Here is a 25,578-nt window from a genome sequence, read left to right on the forward strand (position 1 = left end):
CTAGTAAGGATTGGAACCTGCGAAAAATGGATGTGAAAAAATGCATTTATCCATGGAGAGTTGGATATAGTGAGATCTACATGCATGTGTCAACCGACACGTTTTTCAGAGTCAAGATCGTCAGCATGGCGTCATTAAAAGTAAAGAAGTAGGAGTTGAGGGAGACTGTTAACAGACCAATCCCAACATGTTGTATTTAATTTATTGATTGAGATAGAATCCGTAGTTGTTAGTTTAATTTCTTCCGGTCGTTGCTTAGACAATTCTTAGTGCCCAGTGGAAGTTAATCCTATTATGCTTAGATTTGTGTTGGGTTATTAACCAAGTATGATGACTGTATAAAAGACCATCATTTACCTTGAATGTATGTAACTCCTAAGTTAATTCATTAACATATGAAAAACTTCACAGATTGTTGTGTGTTGGATACTCAACAAATACATCATTTAGAATATTCAGAAAAATGCTTACTGATGGTATCGTAGTGTACTTGTAATTATGGATGGCTTCAAAAGTTCCCCTAACAAATGTCCTTCGCAACCTAAAAATGCTCCAACTGATCTGATACGAAAGAGACAAAGCATTTAAGCCATTTTTCAAAGACAATCAGTACACAAAATACATTAAACAAGTCTGGTTGCTTCATGTACCAGCAAACCAGAAGAAAGTACACACTAACCTAACTTCTTTGTTTTGCAGGTTGGTTACCAAAAATCAAGGAATGTAGTAGGTTGCACCACACATGGTTCATGAGAGGACTTTTCAAATGTATGAGAGGCTCTCATGCTTAACCATGGATTCTAGTATGTTATCCTCTGACACAGAAAATGAAGGATCCGTTTTGTCTTCATGATTCCTAGACAAAAGAACATCTGAATGGTACTTTTTTCTCGTCTCCTGTTCAATCTTGTCAACCTACCATTTTGACGTGACTGGATAGTTAACATCCACAAATTTTGTCTGCCCATTCCTGTAAGCTCGGCTGATGGCTTGTTGTTCTACTGAGGAATTCTTGAGAACGTCAAGCAAAACAACTCTTGAGGCCCCTATCAGACTTATTTCTTCTGAACTGGATTTTATGGATGCAAGAAGCACTTTTATATAACTCTTAGGGTCATTACGAGAATTTATAGATATCTGCCGCTCCTTCACATCAAGTTTCCCATGCATATAGAGAATCTCCCGACCTAAAGTCCAGCCAAAGAGAGAATTGAGTAGCTCCTTTATCAGGATTAGAGGATCAAGCAGTTGGCTAAATGTTATAACCCTCTCCTTCCACCAACCACAAAATCTTATAAGCTGAATAAAAAGTTTAATTTACTCCCGGTATCTGGATCCAACCGACAGCCTCTCTCTTTTAGCTTACTTTCTAGTCATAGTACTCCTTCTTATTGGCGGCTAATGAAGGATGAACAGATATAAGAGACACTAGATTTTGTTCATAAAAGGATCTTGGATTCTCTGGAATTCTTCTAAGACACTCCTTTTTCAAATCTGTGGTTTTCATGTGAACTATATTTTCCCTTATACCCGGAAAGCTTACCTCTTTACATTTTCACTACACTTAAAACAATTGGTGAAATAATACCCCTTAGATCTTCTAATGCTAGGGAATTCTTGTCAATGGAAATGCTAAGAGAATCCCAGTTCTGCTCCAAATCTGCGGCAAATTTTGGAGTGACTACATAGAGAGAATTGTATAACTCCTTGATGTTATTCTGGAATGGAATGCTACAAGAAACTATGCGCTTCTCGGTTTCAATCTTTTTCAAAGCTTTCCAGACAAGGTTTTGTTCATCCCGAGCAGTATGCCCTTCTTCAAGGGCAAGAAGACCAAGATAGTTAAGAAGGATTTCTCTAATCAATTTAGCATAAGAAGGATTTCTCTAATTGGTTTAACCTAACCGTCTCTATCATCTCCTTGAAGAATCCCGAACAAGTCAGAACTGATCCTCAAAACACTCTTACCTTTAACCAAAGATCCCAGCTTCACCATTCATATAAGGTGTGGATTTCTCTTTACCGCATGAGATAAACAGCGAAAGACACTCACAATAGATTCTTCTTCCTGTAAAGAGAAATCTTTGTTGTTCAAGTTGTGGAAGGGAATGTCTACCTCCCATTTGTGAATCTCAGCTTCCCAGTTAAGCAGCAAACTGGAAGAAGCTATGATTACAGGTCGAGACTTTGTAAACAACTTCAACTATGATTGAAGAAATATTATGGAGAAAGGGGTTTTCCCGGTGCCAGGTGGATGTGATATTATGCATCCTCCTTTGCTATGAGATAAGGGTTGTCTCAGCCTCTCGAGGGTTATATCTCCAACAACTTTTTTCCACATATACTCAAATGCTTCATATTGATGAGGATACATCGTTGATTTGGCACTTCGGGGAAGGAAATCACACACAGTTCCTTCTTCATTAATCAGAAAAATTTGGACTGCAGATGAATTAGAGATATGAAGCCACCAACATCCAAGAGTGATGGAGACTATCCTAAATATTTCCTTTCATACCCCCCTCAAGTTCTTTGAGCATGCAAATGACAAAAGTTCAGGAATTCAAAGGTGAAGCAAAAATAAATTGGAGAGCCATTTGTTACAATTAAATATGAGGATAGCATGCTGAAGGAAGTAAGATTGACTAGAGCAGTAAAGTAGTTAAATCACTAGTTAGTAACTTGGAGCGAATCTGTTAGAAATATGCATAAGAACTGAACAGTCCAAGTTCTTTGTGTTGTAGGGTAGTTATTTACTGTTTAATCTTATTCTTCGTAGTTGGTTTACTTGTTAACTCCATAAATATCTATGTTATAACTAAGTAAGTAATTTTTGCTTTCATAAATTTTTTTTTGTTGGTTTATCAAACTAATGTTCCTACTTGTTCAATAACAAAAGAAGATCATATTGTTATGTTTTTTTTTCTCTAAAAACTAATAATTGGTGTCAGAGCATTTATTTCTTGACGGATCCATGGTTGTTTCATCAAAGTTAGGATTGTTATCGGAGCATTTATTTCTTGAGGAATCCGTGGGTGTTTCATCAAAGTTAGGATTGTAATCAACAAGAAAAGTTTATCAATCATGGAAGCAGAATCAACTTTTTGTGTAATGGCACCACCTGTTTTTAATGGTGATAACTATCTTAATTTGGCAGTAAGGATGGAAACTTGTCTAGATATCATGGATATGCGGAAGGCAGTCAAAGAGGATTATGAAGTTCCTATGTTGCCTAACAATCCTACTATGGCCCATATCAAAAACCATAATGAAAGAAAACAAAAAAATCAAAGGCAAAGGCCTATTTATTTTCACCCGTCTTCTTCAATCTTCTCTCAAATTATGTCTTTAAAGTCCTCGAAATCCATCTGGGATTATATCAAGGAAGAATATGAAGGGGATGAAAGGATCGAAGGTATGCAAGTGCTAAATTTTATAAGAAATTTCGAGATGCTGAAGATGAAAATAACTGAAACCATCAAAGATTACTTTTGAAAGTCTCTTGAACATAACAAACAGTATAAGATTGCTTTGTTCCATGCATAATGGTTAACGTATTGTTGAAAAGATTCTGGTAATTGTGCCATAAGGATTTTAAGCAACCAAAACTACTTTTGAAAAGACGAAGGATGTGTCTAAATTACCCTTCGTAGAGTTATTGAATGCTTTGCAGGCACAAGAACAACAAAGATTCATGAGAGAAGAAGGAAATACAAAGGGAGCATTGTTTTCCAAGCCTCAAGATGGAGGCAAAAACAAGAAGAAGAAGAACAAGAAGAATGGTGAAGGCATTTCAACAAGTACTACAATAGGAAAAACTGGACACTCAAAGAAAAGTTATCCTCCTTGTAAGCATTGTAACAACAAAGCTCATCCACCATATAAATGCTGGCGAACACCTGATGCTAAATGTAGTAAATGCAATCAACTTGGGCATGAATCGGTCATTTGCAAGAACAATGGTCAGCAACAAGAAGCAGAGGCTCAAATTGTTTATGGTTAGAAGGAAGATCAACTCTTTTTTGGTACATGTTTTTCAAGCAGATCATCGAGCGAGTGTTGGTTGATTAATAATGGATGCAATAACCATAAGGCATCCTCACTTTCAGAACCATGGAACAATGACAACTTTAATTTTAAAAACTTGCTCATCATCTCGTGCTCACTGCCAGTCATCACAGGGCCCAAAAGTGGATAGAACAAGCAATCAATATCCAGCACTCCATCCATTTTATGGATTGTAGCATCAACAAGATGAATGAATAGATGTCTAGAATCTTGCAACAACCAACCCAAAAAAGTCAAAATCTGCTCAGTTATAGCTAGATCAAAAGGGGGAGTCCTGCAGTCCCAACTTATGCGTCCTCGTATTGTTCAGCATCCTCTTTACCTCAATCTCCACATTCCTTTTTACCTCATCCTTTGGTGCAGGAGGGGTCTCTTCCCTAGATACCATCTCAACTTAGGCTTTATCCCTAGTGGGTGCTACCCTTCATCGGCCTCTGCTCCTTCTTGTACCCCTACCTAATTCACATCTTCTCAATAGAGGCTCCCATGATGTCTTATCAGTGGGACCTACTGTGTGGCACCATTTTTTTAGATGTTAAGCATTTGTGAATCGAAGAGTTAAACAAGTTAGATACTAATTTGGATCACCATATTACAATCAAAATCAAATAAACTACATAGGGAGAAGAAGATGGAGAGATTTTCCTAATGTCACGTAGCCTCTCGAAGGAAAGATTGTACATCTCTGTACCATTCTTCAAAACACTACTAGTGTCATTTTGGTATAACGAGATAAAAAAAACACAGGCCTCTGATACAATTTTTTTCACAACTGAAACCTTCGTGATTAATACTGGCACTAACCCTCTGAGGGGAGAACTGTTAGTACAACCCAACTAAACAATACTGACCCAAAAAAAATATTTAAACATTTATAAACATGTTTAAATAATCAATTTAAAAGCAAAGTTCCCAATAAACTCAATAATTTATCAAATCCAAACCTAACCAAGACTAAATTTAACCCCTAGAACCTGAAAGTCAATGTAGCAAAATTTCTAAATAAATGATGTAATATAAGGGGATGAAATAACTAAACATGAAGTAAAGAGTCAATAATGTATTATTTTTTAGAAGAAAATGGACTAAGTTCCTAGATGAATCCATGTAGCCTAAAAAAACTAGCTCGCCCTTGAACACGAAAAGTAAACAACCTCATGAATATGTCCTTAAGGTAAATGCATCTAATTTTTAGTGGATATTGGATCTTTCATCCATTTCCCAAAAATAAAAAAAAAACTTCAAAATCCCAACATTTTACCATTAAAATCATATAAAAACGTTTCAAAAATCCCCCAGTGAAGGAAATTGCTTGAAATAAGTCATATTTGTATTAAGATTCATAACTCGATAAGTAAAAAACCTTCAATGTTCAATCTAACCAAAAAATATATGAATTATACTAATGAGAAATAATTGACAAAACTAATCTTTGAGAAATGAACACAAACAAAATACACTTAAAAAGAAAAATAGTTTTTAAGTAAGACCTTATATATGCATACCAACATGATGAATTTTTAAAAATATACGTACTTATAAAATTAGGGTTTATGTTTCGAAAAGTTATAACTTTTAAAAAGAAGGGTCTTCGTATTGTAACAACTTAAAGACTTAAAACACTTACAAATCAAAGAAAACATTAAAATATTAGATGTACTAATAAAATTAGGGTTTAGATTTAAAAATATGTAATTATACAATACGATTTAGATCTTGTAACTTCGAGACCTAAACAACCTATAAAGTGAACTTAAGAATATTAAAGATATTGTGTTATACTATCAAATATAAACATATATTTTAAATTTTGAATCTTTGAACTCGTTGAAATTACTTGAGGATATAATTGTCATTAGCATTTTATTCAAAATGACTTTTGGAATGAAAACATTTCTAATTCTAGTCTTATATAAAAATACTCTGTTTTTCGAAATTCCTACTTACCATGTTTTCCCTCTCTCTATATCACTAGGTAATCTAATTATTTTTATCTTTTATATAATTTATCATATTATATGTTTGATGATATAATTGTCTTGTTAAAATTGAGTCATGTTTTTATGTTGCGATTTAACATCACTTTTTTTTTATTTTTATTAATGAAAAATATAGTATCTGATAATTTTATGGTTATCGTAACTCCTTCTGTAAAAATAAAATTATATGAAACTTTTTAATAATAAATATTAGTTATAAATAAGTTAAAAACGTTAAAGAGTTTACACCTCAATAACATAAAAAATATTTTTTATAGACAATCTACTTGTCCGATGTCAAATGTTCACCACTTTTCGTAATTATTACTTTGTTATTTTTACTAAAACTTATAGAAGGAAAGATATTTATTTGGAACAACATCAAAATAATATTGTTGAATCTTATAGAAATTCATTCTTCATTAAACTACGGAAGGCCCTACAGGATGCTTCATCAATGCAACTTGATGACTTTTTCAGGAATATTTATGTATGATTGTTGCATCATGAAAGTAACACATATATTAAAATGTTGGAATCTATACACATGTTAAAGAAACATTCTCGAACATTAAAGTATTAGAAATGAGTCTAACATACTTAATTTAAACGCCCAGCAAAGACATGGGACATGAAGGAAAACAAATCTATGTTAATAGACATATCTTTTTTTAGCTTAAGATATTAATTTTATTTAGAGCAGGATTTGTTTAATATTCTCCAAATTAACCTTGACTAAAATAGTCATAACTTACTCCAAAAATAGTTAGAAAAGCCGAATGAGAAAGGAAAAAAAATATTAAAAGGATGAAGACTTTCTTATCGTTAGATTATATGCATGCTAAACAAGAAATAATCAATGCAATTGTAAGGAGACAACAAAACACAGAGAAAAAATATACATAAAACGGAGTAAACTATTATATATCTAACGATGATGACAAATAATTTTAACCAGAAAAAATACTATTTTTTGAAATAAGATACCTAAAAAATTGACGAAGAATTCAATCAACTTTGAATCCTTAGAGTACTCATAATATTCACTGATAAAATTTAGTAAAAATAGACAACAACAGAAAATCCAAAAAATATGGGCATGCAAAGTTATTAACATTATTGCTAGGAAGAGTACCCAGTTAGCGTGGGTTCATAGTAGAAGACAATTGGGACATTTGCAACTCAAGATGCTTGATTGACATTTCCTGTGCATCCACCTTTTGCCCAATATTTGCTCAATCACCTCTAAACTCTTTGGCGTGCTCATCACTAGCATCAAACCTCCTCATCATCTTCTGCAACATATCCTCAAATCGCACAATACTACCTCCACCATCCCTAGGAGAAACTTCCGGATTTTGAGTTGGAACATAGGTCCCACTCAAATCATTTTTGTTACCATAGTTACCCCAGTTGAAGTTTTTGTTCTGGTTGTAGTTGCCATCTCGAACATAGTGACTCTTTCGGATGTAATTCTCATAGTTCCACCTTGATTTCCTTGAACTTGGTTCCAATTTTCCTGATTGGAGCCTTGGGCGTTCAGCCAGAAACCCCCCGTCTGCTCATTCACTTCATAAGAATCTTCTTCATAGTAGTACTCATCAACCGGTGGTGGTGGTTTAGCCAAATAGTTTACCGCATTTACCTTTTCTGCACCCCCGGTGACATGTTTTAGTACCAACCCAAGCTCAGTTCTCATTTGATTCATCTCTTCATGAATCTCATCTACAGCTGGGTTATGTGAAGTTTGCACTACAAAAGTGTTTCTCTCAATATTTGACTTCGTAGTGCTCCAAGCTTTATTATTTTGGGAGATTTTCTCTAACTTCTCAGCGATCTCTGCATAAGTACACTCCCCATAAGAACCACTGCAATCGTATCAAGCACTACTTTATTTTTATCATCTTGCCCCTGATAGAAGTACTCTTTCAGTGATTCATCATCAATGAGGTGGTTTTGGACACTTCTCAAGAATGAGCTGAATTTATCCCAAGAACTGCTTACTGACTCCCGTGGTAATGCAACAAAGTTGTTCACCCTATCTTTGTGGTTTAGCTTTTTAGAAACCGGGTAATACCTTGCTAGGAACGCATCTCTCAATTGCTCCGATGTATAGATTGAATTGTAAGGAAACTCAGTAAACCAAATTGTGGCCTCCCCCGTCAGTGAGAGAGGGAACACTCTTAATCCAATTACATCCATGTCTATGTATGGCCTCCATACAGAACTATTACACACCGACCTTAGTTTGGCGACATAAGCATATAGATCCTCAGATGGTAGCCCCATAAACAAACCTCTAGCGATGAGAATCTGCATCAAGATACTAGTTACCACAAAAGTATGACCATATGGTAGAGGAAGTAGGACAATTGGCACATCAGAGTCAGTGATATTAACATTTTCCCTATAGTACTCTTGAGGGCGTGGGGCGGGAGGTTTCCTTCTCAGATTAGCTTCACCAGGGTTATCAACAAGGACTCGATTATGAGCATCAACCGGCGTGGGAAGTTGAGGGTTGATCTCATCATCAATATAAGCAGGATTGTTCTGAATATTCATTCTGCGAGGTGTGCGGTTTAGTTGTGGATCAGGTGGAAGTATTGGATCTCCTCGACTCTGTGTACTTGGCATACACTAAAACTAGACCTGCGAGACACAAAAACATTTAAAAAAAGTAAAATCATGAAAATGTTGGCTAAAATTTTGTAATGTGCTTAAAGTTAATCTAAAAGTCACTTTCCCCGGCAGCGGCGTCTAAATTGTATACTCTCAAATTATACTTCCCTAAAGAAGTATAAGAGGTCGTATCAAGTAAAGAACCCAATTGTTAGGTTGGTGTCGATCCCATGAGAAAAATGATTTAGACTTAACTTTAATCTACGATTACTTTTATTTAGTCAAGTGTTTTCCGGAAGTAAACAATTAAAGGGGGGATTTTGTGTAACAAAATTAATTAATTAAGTCTAAGTAAACAAGTAGCTAGTTCAAATATTTGATATTTATCAAATGATGAGAGAAACTAGGGTGTAAGTGTTCCCCATAGGTTTATAATGCAGTAACCATAACTATAAAAACTCTTTCCTAGTATCTTGCATGCAAAGTGGTAAGTTATGTATCCCTAAATCCTTGGTCCGGCAACTAGTGAATTTCACTTCGCACCTTGGTTCGGCTACTTGTGTGTACTTTACTAAACCTTAACTTTTACCTCATATTAAGCATCATAATCAATGTATGGCTTAGTTAATACTTCACATCAATGACACTGACCTATTAGATAGTATATACTAATTCTACGTTGATAATTCTTTTATTATTATCTACCTCCTCTGTCCAGCAAGTAGTAACAAGGCCAGTTCTAACGGGTGCACCGTTAAAATGACTTCAAAATGAAAGAATTATCAATACATGCAAGAAACTATTCGAGAGTTGCTATTTTAGCTACTTTTACTTTGTTAATTACCCATGGTTCCCACAACCCTAGTTGTGGATTTAGTTACCCATGTTCATAATTACAAAATTCATATTAATTAGACAAGAATTCATGTACTTACTTTGATGAGATTGAAGAAAATCCAGAAAATCACTTGAATTCGAGAAAATAATGCAATAAACGATTCCGGAAAAATAAAGTATTTTCTAAAACCCAATATTCAACAACCAATATTACAATCAGAAAAATAACAAAGAGTTTAACCCCAAAAATGAGGTTTTTGGTTCTATTTATAATAAAAGAATCCTAAACATAAAGGAAAACTGAAATAAGGAAAATCTATCCAAAAACGCATCTCGCGTCAACAACCTGACCGACGGATCGTCGAGGCAACAATAGATCGTCGACACCTCCGTCGGTCCATACTTCAACTTTATTTTCAGTTGTTTTCTTCTCCAACTCTTTGTTACTATCGACGGAACAAGACGATGGTCTATTGACAGGGAGACGGTCCGTCGATGGCCTTCGTTACTCCACACTTAGAATCTTTTCAAATCGTGTATAGGGGCTACATTCTGTTAACGCCAACGGATCACCAGGACGGTCTGTAGATGATACGACGGACCATCATCCCTTTCGTAGACTCACACTCATTCAGAATTGCCCAATCTTTCCTTGGAAGCATAACATCTTCATGGCGACGGTTTCCACCTATGGAACGTCGATGGGTAGATGGACCATCGATGACTCAGTAGGTCATCTTTTCTGCAATTTTCAGCACATCTTCAGCATTTTCATTCCGGACAGTTTTTCCTGCAAACACAAAGAAAAATACATCAAAACTACTTCAAAGAAGCCTTATACACTCACTGAACTTAAGAAAAAAACATTGAAAGTATCGTGAAACCACGGTACTTCACTTCCCCACACCGAAAAGAGGTGATCTCACTGGACAAGGTGAGATCGAAACATACCTAGATCTCTTAGGTGGAAACCACATGCTAGTTCCTATGTTGGCTAGACATAGTTAGAAGACTAGGGACTTATTGAGACTACTTATCCACCTCAGTGGAAGCCTCGTCTCATGAGACTTACACGTGCAAGAACATGCTCATAACTATTCTATTGGTGCTTTTCTCACTTTCATTATCTTCTTATCTTTTAGAATTGACTCAAAAATTATGGAAGCTTGCTTCTAGGTTGAGATTTACTTAATCTATTGATGACTTGTCATCCTTTTCTTTACATTGATTAAATATGAATTGTCGTTACATAATTTGGTGTTAATGAGACCGGTCTTACACGTTCTAATACCTTCATTCGTGCGTATTTTTAACATAGTAGCTTAGGTGTAAGTGAGGCTTATCTCACTTCATTTAACACCTCCTTCTAGTCACTTTGTTAACTTAGACATCTTTAGTTATGTTATTACTCACGTTACTTGCTTACTTTCGTTTAGTAGCTTCATATCATCGTTTATGGACGATGAGCACTTCATTCAACCAATTGCATATTTTCATAGTTCAGTCTTTTTGAGCATGTTGGGAGTTGTCTTATTGAATGGCACACCCTTGGATATGGATTCATTGAATTAGTTTAGAAGTGCCTGAGTTGTCATTTCATTTTTTTGGCTACACAAGATTGCCATATGATTAGTATTGACCTAAACAATTTGGAAAGTTTTACATAACCATCTTTGTTGGCGTAAGCCAATTTCCATGTTCATCATGCTTAAGTTTTTATACATTATACATTAGCCAATCTTTTATTTATTTCAATACAACATTATAGCCAATTTCGTTCATCATTCTTAGACCATGTATTGTTAGCCATTTTATTGGCATAAGATAGGCAATTCATTCAAATGTATTTTCATGGAGATCTCTTAAACATCTTAGAAAGCATCATATTAACATTTTATGAATAAAACATATTCATAAAGTCACATTAACAGTAAGTATGAATCAAGACGTCATAAATCAACACTTTAATATTTTTGAACATAACTTAACAATACATCGTTCTTTAATTCACGTAAGACACCCTTAGCATCATACGAGTTCAGTTCATAGTTCAATCGACATTTAACAATCAAGAACCCTACACATTAAGATCAGCCAGAACCACATACCAACAACATGATCAATACTAATCTATACAACATAGAAATCGTAACAAGGATACTAGGGAAAGAGAAAGTTTGACGAGAACTTCGGGAAAACAGCCTTAGTTTCGACATCTCATGGATTACGATGATGGAAAGTAATCTTGGAAAAATAATTCGAGGAGAGAAAACCATACCTTTTTGTAGAACTTAATATAAGAAGACCACCTAGAACAAAAACATGAAAAGACCTTGAAATCGCCCTACAAGTCGATGAACTTTCTACCTTTTTCTTTCGTTCGCTTTAGACTACTATTCTCTAAGTGTTGATCATGAGTTTTAGGTTTAGGAACTGATATTGACTCATATAAGGATTAATAATTTAATTCAATAAATAAATTAATTAATTACTTAAAAGCCCCTCCTAGATTGACAAGAACTAGGAAAACACAACACTTTAGTCAAATCGGAAATTATTCCTAAGAATTTCGTTTTCACACTTAAAATTAATTAATTAAATAGATAATTTAAATAATCAAGGGACCAAGGGTAATTAATAAAGTACCCCTAAGTCATTCGAACTATAACTAACCCTTTTGGACCATCCTAGGTTAAGTACTAGGGTGTTTCTTGAGTTATACTAGGTTAGCATAAGAATTTCGGTTTGACGCCTTTAATTTAATTAATTAACTGGATATTAATTAATTAAGTGACCTAGGGTAACTACGTAAGTACCCTTAAGTCTTTATAACCATAACTAACCCTTTCAACCATCCTAGGTTAGGTACTAGGTTGTCTTTATCTTGTCTTAACCGAAATCTTGAAATTGCTTTGTAATTTAGGTTTTTCCCTTTTAAATTAATTAATTAATATTCTAATTTAATTAATTAAGTAAAATATGGTAATTACTAAAGTATCCCTATGTTTTTAGGACCATAACTAACCTTTTGGACCATCCTAGGTTAGGTACTAGGTTGTCTCTTTAACTAGTACTAGGTTAGTGTCAACCCGGTTTAGTCCTAGGTTGTCGGGTGCACTAGTGGGTCCATTTAGGTTAGTCCCAGGTTTTTTATCGAGTTAGGACAGCTCGTAAGAGCCTAGAGTAGGTTAGGTAGTTAGGATCCACATGGATGGACCTGTCCGCACATGTTGTCCCTTAACTACCCTAACCGAAATCGGTTAGGGTGGTCCCCTCCTTTGGCCGATTCCCACGTGTGTTCCCATGTGCTTGCACATGCGTTGATTTTACTTTGGTAACTAATTATTCTTGATGAATCATTTGGGAATGTTTACTTATTGTCCCAAGGACTCTCACTATGTCCTTAGGCAGTACTTAATTTACATGATCATTTTAAATAGTTATGTCCTATGGTGCTAGGCTTTACACTTGGATGCCTAGTACCTAATAAATTGTGTTGAGGATCAATACATGATGAATTAATAATTTTAGCCTAGCGTCTTCATTGCAGGTACAATTCTAAACAAGCTTGGATCATGTTATGCTTATTTGGGTATACATAGAAATTGGCTAACACTCCTTAGCCAATTTTCTATACAATGCCCAATATTACACAATATTGGGCATTGAGACGCCTATGTACCCCTCCAATACGCATTCTTAAATACCTATTGGCTGTTCACTAGACATGTAATTTTCCGGAATATTACAAATAGAGAGGTTGTAGCCCCCATGAACAAAATTATGGGGGAGGCCGATTAAAAAAAGAGGGATTGTGTAGGAGGATCTTAAGGGTTCACAGATGGGATCTATAAGGTACTTTTTATTAGGGTTACTGCGGAGGAGAAGGCAAAATTGGTGGATTACCAATGGAGGGATGTTGCACAAATATGGTATGATCAATAAAAAGAGGTTATATCGGTAGGATCGGGTCCTGTGGAGTGAGAATTATTTAAATCAACATTTCTTGATAGGTTTTTCCCCTTGAGTTGACTGAATCTAAGACGCATGAGTTCATTAACATTCTTCAAGGAAGTATATATATTAAGGAGTATGCCTCAAGTTCACTCACTTGTCCAAGTATGCTCCAACTATTGTGATAAGATGAATAGGTTTTTGGCGAATGTATCGGACTTGGTAGAGATAGAATTTTGTCTGGTAATGTTCCATTATGATATGGATATCTCACGTCTTATGGTGTATGCTTGAAAAATTGAGGAGGGGAAACTCAAGGGAAAATATAAGGAGAAAAAGAAGTCTAGAATAGAGGATGATGATTCCTCTCATGCAAGTTACGATGTTAAAGGTCACCTTAGACATAGAGAAAGGTTCCACAAGCAAGGTTTCTCAAACACTCCTAATTTAAACCAAGAAAGGGTGTCTAACCCTAAGTCTCAAGATGATGGTAGTAGAGTTGTATTTTTGGGGTGTAGTATCTGTGGTAGAAGGCATGTGGATGAAGGCCTAGCAGGTTCTAATTATCTTTTTGGGTGTGGTGATTTCGGCCACAAGATAAGGCTTTTCCCTATAGTTGCTAGATATGAAGGGGATTGTCGTCTTTGGTCCCAACCCTACACTTTATCTGGTCCAATTTTTTAGGGTGTGATTGATTCAAAGAAGAATCTGTCTAATGCTCTTAAATATGGAGGGACAACAGTATTGTCCGAATGTTAAATATGGTATGTGCTTGATGGTTTATTTAGAATCTTGTGTTGCTTGTCTTCTATGACTTGATAGACCTTATATGATATACTTTAATGTTGTCCTTAGTATGAATGTGTTGCATTATTGATATGTTTAGTATTGGCATAACCTGACTTTGACATGATTAATTTTGGGGTATGTTGTTAAATTTGATGAATAGGGTGTTTGAGTAATGCCTAGATATGTTGGATGAGTAGTCTCCTCTATATAGTAGTAGTGTAGTTCACTTTTGTTTAGAATCCTCTTGTGTGATGTATGTGAAAGCTTAGTGACAAATTTTTCTGACCTTAATAATGAAAAGGATGGTATTTAGAATGTCCACCAAGGAATACTCACAATGGGAAGATTGTCTGCTTTGATAGTAAGGTCGATGAGTATTCTTAATGTTCATAATCATGGTTTCTAGGAATTCTCACATTGGGAGGTGCAATGAGCTTCGGAAATTTTATTCCTTATTTTGTAAAGCCCATAGGAGACTTTGATCGGAAAGTTAAGATATGGAAGGAAAAGGAAGTTGCTTCCATGAAATTGTTAAGGAGTGACCTTTAGCCAGGGTTTTAGGTGAGGGTGTTATTTGGTAGTCTGAGGCCAATAAGACGTCCTGATATCCTTATTATTTTCCTACTATTCCTCCTTTAGATGAGATGATAAGTTTCTATTATTGTAGTATGATTTGGATTCATGTGTGTTTCGGAATTTCTATGATTTCCTTATGTGGTGCGCGTTCATGAAAACTTGTATTTTGAATGAAAATGAAGTTGCATGATTAGTTTTCCTCGTCTTGAAGTGAATTGAGTAGAAATGATTGTAGACTTCACGAGATAAATTGATGAGAATGTCTTAGATTGGAGTTGAATGATTCCTCCTTGAATGAATGTTATGAGTGTAGATTTCATGTAGCCTTTTTGAGATTGTGTTGAGAATGTTTGTAGCATAGTGATGGTACTTCCTCCTTGAACATGAGTAGATATAGAATTTCATGAATCTTGGGTTGTTAGATGTACTTCCGACCTTTATTTTGTTGCATTGAGTATGTTTATCTTGTAGATGAAGTTCCTTCATTAATTATATGCATTTACATGAGTTTCATGCATTATGGGTTGCTAATCTAGAGTAGTAACACTAAAAAGTGACTAAAATGTAATTCAAGGATGAATAGTCTTAAGGGGGTAATGAGTCCACGATTTAGACTAATTTAGGGCTATACTTTTATAGGTTTAGTGTTCTTAAATACATATTTTACCTCGAAAACTGATACAATTCCTTGAGTTTCAAGTATATTTAATTGGAGAAAATACATGGAAAAATCAAGCAAAAAGGAACAAAGACAACTCAAAGAACAAAGAATAGAAGACCTGAGGATCGCCGAACCTATTCAGCGTGTCGTCAAAAGGTCCATTCTCTCCTTTTGTTCAACATATCTAAGACTTGATGGAAAGGATCAAATTGGCGATGAAAAGGACCAGTGAGTGTGTCACGAGCAGTTCCGCGAAGCATTAGTCGATTTGGTATCATTTTCTTCCTTTACATTATATCTAGCTAAAACCTCAATTCTTGGGGTGTGATTTTGTGAATATGAGGTAAATCTGTTGTTGGGTGTTGCTTGTTGTTTGTATATTCGTTGTTTAAATGTTATTTCACTTAATAGTTTTGTTTGAACAAAATGAAGTTGTAGTTGCAAATACGACTTCAACTTTATGTTTTTGGCTTCCTCGAAAGAGAGGTTTAGAAACTCATATTATTAATTTGATAGTCGACGGTTGTTTGGTCTTCATGGGTTTGGCTCGAGAGAGTGAATCTTTGTCCCTTTCCCATATTTTCAGCTCGAGAGTTATTGGGCTAAGGCGGAGGTTGTTCTTAGAGGCTTCAACTCGGTGATTGAGAGAAACCGAGTAGATTTCAGGCAAGTTGCTAAAGAGAGAATTTACCTTCACTAAAGTGTAGCCTAGTTACATATATTCAGCGATGTACTATCAATAGAAACTATTCGTCGGTGTCTTTTATCTCATATTCCGGTCACATCCGATGATTCTCATTTCCCTAAGCGTAGTTACATATATTCAGCGATGTACTATCAATAGAAACTATTCTTCGTTGTCTTTTATCTCATATTAAGGTCACATCCGATGATTCTCCTTTCCCTATTACTCTCTCTTATTATTTTTACTATTTTAGTTGTTAATTCGATATAAAAAAAATCCATTTGTTAATTGCAACTTGTGTCAGTCCATCCAATTTTCTACGGTTTTAGTAGATAGTTTCATATAGTTATGTCTGGCATAACTTTGTTTGTGCTTGGCTGAAATATTCTCAGTACCACTCCATGTGGGAACAATCCAACCCTTAGTTGTGTTATATATTAATTGATGACTGTCGATGCTTAGTATTGGACGAAGTATCTTTGATGACGTTATCAATGAAGGGACATATTATAACACCCGTAACGTTAAGAGGGAAGTTTAGCATGTTTAGAACGTTTAGCATGTTAGAGTATCAAGATGTCACCCATGAGTGCAATCCACACCCATTGTTGGACCCAGCTCCGTGGGAAGCCTCCAGAATGAGAACCCTAGTAAGCTTCCCAAGAAACTAGCTAAGGCAGAAACCACAGTTAGACCCACGATTGGATCCATAGGTAAAGATCCTTATTCAATAATATCCAAACCCAAACCACTGATGACAATCACGCACCTTGGTTCCACCCATGGAACATCAGCGTGGTCTCATGGTTGGGAAATGTAAGATTGTAGGTTTGTTAAGTTGAGGGCTAATGGGTCCTTTTATAATTTGATTACGATTAAGTGGAGTTGTTTTATTCTAGTATAGAAAACCTAAATATAGACATTAGACCATTAATGAAGTATCACAAATAATTATTTCAATACCCCCAAAAGAAACCCAATTCTCTTTTAAAACCCTCTCCATAGAAAGAAGAAGAGGAGGAGAAGGAGGAGGAGGAGGAAGAGGAGAAAGAGAAGAAAGAGAAAGATAAGAAGAAGAAGAAGAAGAAGAATAAGGAGGAAAAGGAGCATAAAAAGAAGAAGAAAAACAAGGAGAAGAAGGAGAAGAAGCATAAGAAGGAAAAGGAGGAGAAGGAGATGAATGAGAAGAAGAACGAAAAAGGGAAGGAGAATAAAGGAGAATAAGAAGAAGGAGAAGGAGAAGGAGAAGGAGAAGGAGAAAGACAAGAAGGAAAAGGAGGAGGATAAGAAGAAGGAGAAGGATAAGAAGGAGCAGAAGGATAAGGAGGAGAGAAGGAGAAAAAGGAGAAGAAGGAGCAGAAGGAGCAGAAAAAGGAGGAGGGGAAAGAGGAGAAAGAGAAGGAGAAGGAGTTGAATGAGAAGGTGTAGGAGAAGAAGAAGAAGAAGCGTCTTGATAGTTAAGAATATAGGCATTAATTTAATGTGATTAATTTATGTATGATGAATTATGATTATTAATGCTTGAGATTGGGGGTAGTATGATGATTATGACTAGAAGGTTTCATATTCAAGCACATAGATTTGAATTGAATGAAATCAAGTAGATACACATGGATTATGACTTGTATGCTATGATGATTAGAATTGTCTTGACATTAAGGTATGGATGATGAATGATTCTTGTTAGGGCTTTTACAATAAATATATATGTTGAATTATGAATAGTCGGGCTTTAGAGTAAAGCTAACTTGATGATTCAAGACTAGTAAGACTTTGATAGGGATTCTATATGATGAATGTTTATTTTACATGATGTTGTTGTGGAAGGCTTACCCAAATGACTTATATCATGAATGTATGAGATTATTCCTATTCTAATAGAACCTATGTAAATTCTTTAAGGACACGTTGAGAATGAATTTATTATGATTATAATGTTTTTTTGTTGTTGAAAGGATACTTTCATATACACATCTTGCATGAATATGATTTTATGTTAAAGGTTTTCTCATATAGAATTATTCTATGTTGAAAGGCTTGCTCACATAAAATGAATTTTAGTCAAAGGACTATATGATGACATGAGTCTAGAGGTAATTCCCTAAGGCCATCGTATGAGTGTAATGTGATAAGAAATCCCCTTTACCTATCATAAATGTGAGATGATAATTATGAGGTGATTACCCATGTAATGTTATGAGGTGTGTGAGGTGACTACCCTTTATATATATGTATCCTAAGGCAATGAAAGATGTGATTACTATTAGTCTTTCTGTTTATTATGGAGGAAAATACCTATCAGCCTTATGTAATAATGTAGAGCCTAATACCTATATAATATAGTATTGGACATGGAGGCGAATACCTATGATCCTTATAAAATTATATTGGGGTTAATACCTATATCATATTATGATAGGGCATGGAGGCAAATAACTATTATTCCCTTAAACGGTCATGGGAAAATACCTTTTACAATACAAGTAAGGGAAGAGGTATATACCCATTAGACTTTATATTAGACATAGAGCAGTGAGTCCCCATATCTAAAGAGTAAGTAAAAGTAATGTGAACTATAAAATATGTAACATCCAGGAAAATGACAGGTTAAACTAGAGCCTAAATATATCACTAAAAATCGTATAATGAAACCCCAAACTATTAGTTAGTCATTTAGGTTAAATGGGAAGAGTTAAGGCCTAAGGGAAAATGCCAAGTAAATGGGGAAAGCGAAGGACAAACGCCAAGGATTCCCCAAACTTGAGCACATTGCCTCATGCTCCACGGCCATCACCACGAATCGTGTTCATGACCAAGGCCATTGGGAGGCTTAATGGAGTTTCCTTGGATAGAGGAAGGAAGCCTCCAAGTGCCTTAGAGATTGCCTTAACCTCCACGAAAGGGATCAGGGCTCGTGAATCCCTTAATTAAGAGGAATTGGGCATAGAGGCATGTAGGTGCGAGGTAGCTTAGCTACTGTCTCAAACCTCCATGGGCATGACCACCTGTCATGGTCCACTTCAAGAGCTATGAAGTGGTCCGTGGAGATGACTTGGGTGAATGAAACTTTTGACAAGAAATGGAGGCCACTACCTCACCTTCACAGGCAGGACCACAGACCGTGGTCCTCACCACGGCCCGTGAAAATGGCCATGGTGCCTGGATGGGGTCAATTAAATGAGGTTCAAAGAAGTTTTTTCCTTTATAGTCCAATTAAGTAGGGGGTGTTTGGGTATTTTAAGGGGTAATTATATATTTTTAAAAATCAATTCCACCTATTTTCAAGTCATGAACTCAAACACCAAAATATTTCCCCAAAATCCTCTCCTCCCAATGTTTGTCTCTCTAGAGTTTCTCCATTGAAAAACACCAAGAACCTAAAGATCAGGGCACAGTAATCGATCTTCTAAACTCCAATTTGTGGGCAAAGTTTCAACTAAGGTATGAGAGTCTTGATTCATGTGACACTTCTCTCCGTGAAGTCCTTCAACTCAATTTTTTTAAATTTGGGATATATTTCAAAACCTATTGTTTTGATTCTAACCATGGGTTCTTCCTTAAAATGATTTTACCATGTTAAGTTTCATATATTATTTGTAATTTGATGTGTTATGGTGATTTTTATTATAAAATTTTCCATAAACCCATGTACTCCCCCATGACCCCAATTTCATGAATTATGATGGGTTTATAAAATACAAGATGACTACTATGAATTGTGTCTATGATAATTTAGTCAATTTAATCTTGTTTTATTCATCTTAAAGTACTAGTTCTAAGTATGATTGTTATACATGATTCATGGACCTTGAAGGGGTAAATTGCTAGGGCTTGTACATGTTTATGGAAGTTATGTATGAAATTATGATTCAGTTGGAAAGTGAAGATTTTATAATGATTGTCCAAATTGTGGTATTGTTGAAGGATCAGTCTCCCTTACCCCTGCACATGATTATGTATGAGTTGTCTTGGTTGATGCTAATCATATTGTGTTGATTGAAAGTTTATTCTCATGAAAACATAATGCAGTAATCAATGTTAATTGATGGTTTTCTGATAAAAAACTCCATGAACTCATGTATTCCTTGATTCCAAATTTTGGCTCTAAAGTGGATGAATTGATCATGGCTTAATTGTATTGAATTCATGTGTGGATTGTTATGGGTTATTGAATTATATGTTTATTATTGTAGAAATTGTTCGTAGGTTGTGTTATAGTATCGGTATGTATATTGAGTTTTTTTGGATCATTGATATGGATGAATTTTTTCCCTAGTCTTATGTACATTGTTATTAGAAAGATCTCTTGTTATGTGAATTTCTTGGAAAGTCTAAGGAATGGTGATTATGGCCATGGAAAGGTTGTGAGTTGACCTAATTTCTTTTTTAGCATTGACTTGATATTTAATTGTTATTGATGGGTATGATCCACTTATGGTGGCTGTATTTACTTGTTATAAATTTTACGAACATGGCCTTGTCGGCCTTACTATGTAAAATATGGTATGATCATGATATGGTGCATGTGAATGTATAAGGTGAAGGTGCTCATGTGATGTCTATATGATCTTTTATGGATGATATAATGATATGATTGTATGTACTTTCTCTCTGGTTGTTGATATATAATGTTGAAGGACTAGGGAGAGCCTTCATATAATGATATTGTATCTTGTGTTGGTGGACTATTTGTCCCTACTTGGTACTTGATTGGTATTGAATGAGAACATGAATCGAAGTATAGTATCGGTAAAAATGGTGCCCCTCCCCGAGTGATTAAATGAGGTATTCTATAGTATGTCTTGAACTAGTAGACCTAAGCATGGTGTCCCATCTTAATGAGTCATGAACCCTAACTGAATATAAGACCTTGAATATCAAAATAGGGTTAAGAATGTCGAATCTTGAATAATTAAAAGAAGGTTAATAAGAATCCTTGAAGGAATATACCTATATTGTGACCCCTTCTTGAGTTGAATGATGGACTTAGAGATAGGTTGGCCAGAACGACATACAACCATCTTCAAGAAAATCATAAGAGTTATCCTAATGAACCTTGTTTAGCATCACTAGGGGATCCATTCTTGGAAATGGTATTATGAGTTGGTAGAGCTTAGTGATGGTACCTTCTCTAATACCCTTATGTGAATGAATTACTCTGTGAGAACAAAGGCAAAGCACCGAGTGGATATGCTCATGGTAGTAGATCTACTTTATATTAGAATAGAGTACAAGGAAGTACTTGATATCCCTTAACCATGTGCCAACATGAGATGTGTCTCAGTTCTACCCTCGGCAACTAGAACACCTTCCACGGTGTGGGGTTCTTATAAAACCAGATTCTATACCTAGCTAATGTGGTCTATGCTTGTTAATGCCTATTCTCATCATGTGGGATGTGCACTCTAGTTATTGGATAGATTCTACAATGTGTAGGTAGTGGAATGAGACGTTGTCTACACATGGCACGAGTAGGCTTTGAAGATGCTAGAATTAGTTACTTGGGTCTTCCAAGACCATTATGTGAGGTCCTCTAATTGTTTAATTATCTCTTAAATGGATCTAATGAATATAGTTCACTTAGTGAAAGGATGTTGAATAGAAAGGTTCTTTTCTAGGGTAGCTTTGAGAATCACTTAAGTCTGTTTGAAGAGGGTCTATGGGCGATCTCTTCATGTCTTACTCAAGTGAGTCTTCGAGTAACTTTAGGTAGAGGGTCTAAAGTGATGAAAAAGCTTTTTGAATATAGAATATGTCTTATATGTGATTATTGACTTTCATTATATACATTAAACTCTTATGATGAAGGTTTAATCAAAATAGCATGAAAGTATGTGTTAAGGTAAATGTCTCTTTTTGCATGGTTTTCTTGCATACTCACCATACTTATTGCATTCAATGTGCTAATTCCATATATTTATCTATGTGTACAAGTGTAGGTGGAAAGTAAGTACTCTCTTAGTAGTTGAAGCTTGGGAAGTAGCATTCTCTCAAGATTGGTATGTCCTTATATGTTCGAGGACATGGACTATGCTTTAGTTTCCTTTTCTAAAAGACTCTGTAAAAACCTATAAGTTTCTTTTCAAATTGATGAAAGGGTTGTGACTTTATGATATTGACTTGTGACTAAGAAAGCTTATGATGAGACTTAGTTCTTTCTTATGTTATATAAAAGAGTTTGCTTATTATTGTTAAAAGTTTTAATTCTGCACTATTTTTCATACATATGTGATAAATGAATGCTAAGAGGCTATTACAAAACCTTCGAGAGGTCAAGTACACCATGTGACACATAGGGGGTACTCTTGGGTGATTACATTATAGGTAAGGTTTATATGATCTTGTATTCTATGTGAGTGGTTCAAAAGAAAAAGCTGAGCAAGACGCTTGTCAACTCTAAGATGTGGCTGAAACTTGGTACATTTAACGGAAGGACTATAACGCTTTGTGAGCGGGTCCCATAAGGTGGGAATTCTTTATTAGGGATTTTCCTGATAGGTTTTTACAAAGGGAGAAAAAAGAGACAAAAGTGGAAGAGTTCATCAACCTTCGACAAGGAGGTATGAATTTTCAAGAATATTCTTTGAAATTGACCAAGTTGTCTAAATATGCCTCTTCTTTGGTGACTAATTCGATGGATGAAATGAGTCTCTTTATTACGGGTGTGTCTGATGATTTTATGTAAGAGCATCGTGCGGAAATAATTCAAAATGACATGGATAATCTCATTTCATGGTTCATTCTCAACAAGTTGAGGAGAGTACGCTTAAGAAGACAAATAGGGAGGTCAAGACGACAAGGCCTTATGATGGAGGTTCTTCTAAGGGTAAATTTGAAATCCGAGACAAACCCAAGTTCAAGAAAAGATTCTCCACCCAAGTTCTTCTAAATTTATCATAGGCTCATAAGGATAAGGTGTCTAACCCTTGGCCCTAAGGGGGAAAAGGTTTTGATTCAAAAAGTGAGAACCCAAATTGTGCCAAATGTTGAAAGAAGCATGTGGGTAAATGTCTAGTGGGTACATACAATGGTTTTGGTTGTGGAAAGAGTGGTTACATGGTAAAAGAGTGTTCCATGGCAAGACTCAAGGAAAGGAGACTAATCAAGCACAAGAAAGTGGTCTTAATTCCAATGCTCCTAAGAAAAACCATTTTTATTCTCTCAAATCTAGGGGTGATCAAGAGGATTCTCCCAATGTTGTTACCGGTATATTGCAAGTATTTTCAATTAATGTTTATTCGTTGCTAGATCCAGGTGCCACTTTTTATTTTGTAACTCCTTTAGTGGCTATGAAGTTTTATGTGCTCCTTGATGTCTTAATTTAACCTTTTTAGGTTTCTATCCAGTGGGTGCATAAGTCTGTTACTGCTAAAAATGTCTATAGTAGTTGTTCCATATTATTTTCCAATAGAGTTACATTGGTAGATTTGGTAGATCTTGACATGTTGGAATTTAATGTCAGATTGGGGATGGATTGGTTACATGCTTGTTTTGCATCAATTGATTGTATAACAAGGGTAGTTAAAATTCCGATTTCCTAATGAACTCGTTTTAGAATGTAAGGGGGGGAAACTCAACCCCTAGAGGTCAAATTATTTAATGTCTAAAAGCTTGTATGATGATTTCTAACGGATGTCTCTATCATATTGTGAGAGTCAAGGACCTTGGGTCTGAGGCTCCTCCTTTAGAGTTGATCCCCGTAGTGAAGGACTTTTGAGAAGTCTTTCCTGTTGACTTACCTGGAATTCCTCCCAAACAGAAAATAGATTTTGGATTAGATATGATGACGATAATAAATCCATATCAATTCATTCTTACTAGATTGCTTCGACCGAGTTGAATGAATTGAAAACCCAACTCAAGGATTTTCTAGATAACGGTTTTATAAAACCAAACATATCTCCATGGAGCGCTTCGATATTATTTGTGAAAAAAAAAAAGATGAATCTCTTAGATTGTGTATTGGTTACTGACAACTAAAGAAGGTCACTATAAAGAATAAGTATCCTCTCTCTAGAATTGATGATTTGTTTGACCAACTCCAAAGGGCGAGTTACTTTTCGAAGATTGATTTGAGGTTGGGGTACAACCAACTTAGAGTTAGAAGAGTTGACATTACTAAAATGTCTTTTTGACAAGATATGGTCATTATGAGTTCCTAGTCATGTCTTTGGCCTAACTAATTCTGCGGCGTCTTTGATGGACCTTATGAATAGGTTTTTGTAATTGACTTAATTAATGATATCATGGTGTATTCCTAAAGTGAGGATGAACACATGAGTCATTTAAGGATATTATTACAAGTCCTCAAGGAACATCAACAAAGTATAATAAGTTCATATGTTTTCTAAGGTCGGTAACATATCTTGGTCACATTGTTATAAGTGAGCGTACAGAGATTGATCCGAATAAGACGAAGGCTGTTATGAATTGCCCTATACCTCTAACTCCAACTGATATTTGAACTTTCTTGGGTTTATCCAAGTATTATAAATGTTTTTTGACGGTTTTCCATCTATTGCCTCTCATTAACTACCCTAACCCAAAATAAAGTTGTGTTTGAATGGACGGATGCTTGTGAGAAAGGCATCCAAAAAATGAAAGATAAGCTTACCTGTCCTCCGGTTTTTACTTTATCGGAGGATACAGAAGGGTTTGTTGTGTATTTTTGATGCTTCTCGAGTAGGTTTGGGTTGTTTCCTCATGCAACATGGTAAGGTGATAACATATGCCTCTAGGAAACTTGAGGTATACGAGATGAACTATCCGACCCATGATCTTGAACTATTGGTCGTAGTGTTTGCTCTGAAAATATGGAGACACTATCTATATGGAGTGCATGTAGATGTCTTCGCTGATCATAAGAGTCTCTAATATGTGTTCACCCAAAAAGACTTAAATCTCCGACAAAGAAGGTGGTTATAGCTTTTGAAAGATTATGATATGAGTGTCCTTTACCACCCCGTGAAAGCCAATGTGGTTGCGGATGCTTCGAGTCAGATATCTGTGGGTAGTGTAGACCATGTTGTTGAATGTAAGAAAGAGTTAGTGAAAGATGTGCATAGATTAGCCCGGTTGGGTATTCGACTTAAGTATTCTCCAAACGGGGGTTTCATGGTTAATCATAACTCTAAATCGTTTTTAGTGATTGAGGTGAAATATAAGAAACATCTTGATCCTCTATATATGGAGTTGAAGGAATCAGTACTTAATAAGTCCAATGAGTCCTTCTCTCAAGGGGGGATGGGCTACTTAGGTATCAAGGTAGGTTGTGCATTCCGGGTGTGGAAGAATTAAGAAATTTTTTTGAAGAGGCTCATAATTCTCGATCCATTCATCGGGGTGCCACAATAATGTATCGTGATCTACAAAAGAACTATTGGTGGAATAGGTTGAAGAGGGATATAACA

At 35.5% G+C, this 25,578-nt stretch overlaps 1 pseudogene; it reads right to left on the reverse strand.

The window, feature by feature from the left end:
- Positions 1–704: 704 nt before the first annotated feature.
- LOC107013302 lies at positions 705–2,801 on the reverse strand (annotated as a pseudogene).
- Positions 2,802–25,578: the final 22,777 nt, after the last annotated feature.

Source organism: Solanum pennellii, chromosome 3 (genome assembly GCF_001406875.1).
Source record: "Solanum pennellii chromosome 3, SPENNV200".
NCBI lineage: Eukaryota > Viridiplantae > Streptophyta > Magnoliopsida > Solanales > Solanaceae > Solanum > Solanum pennellii.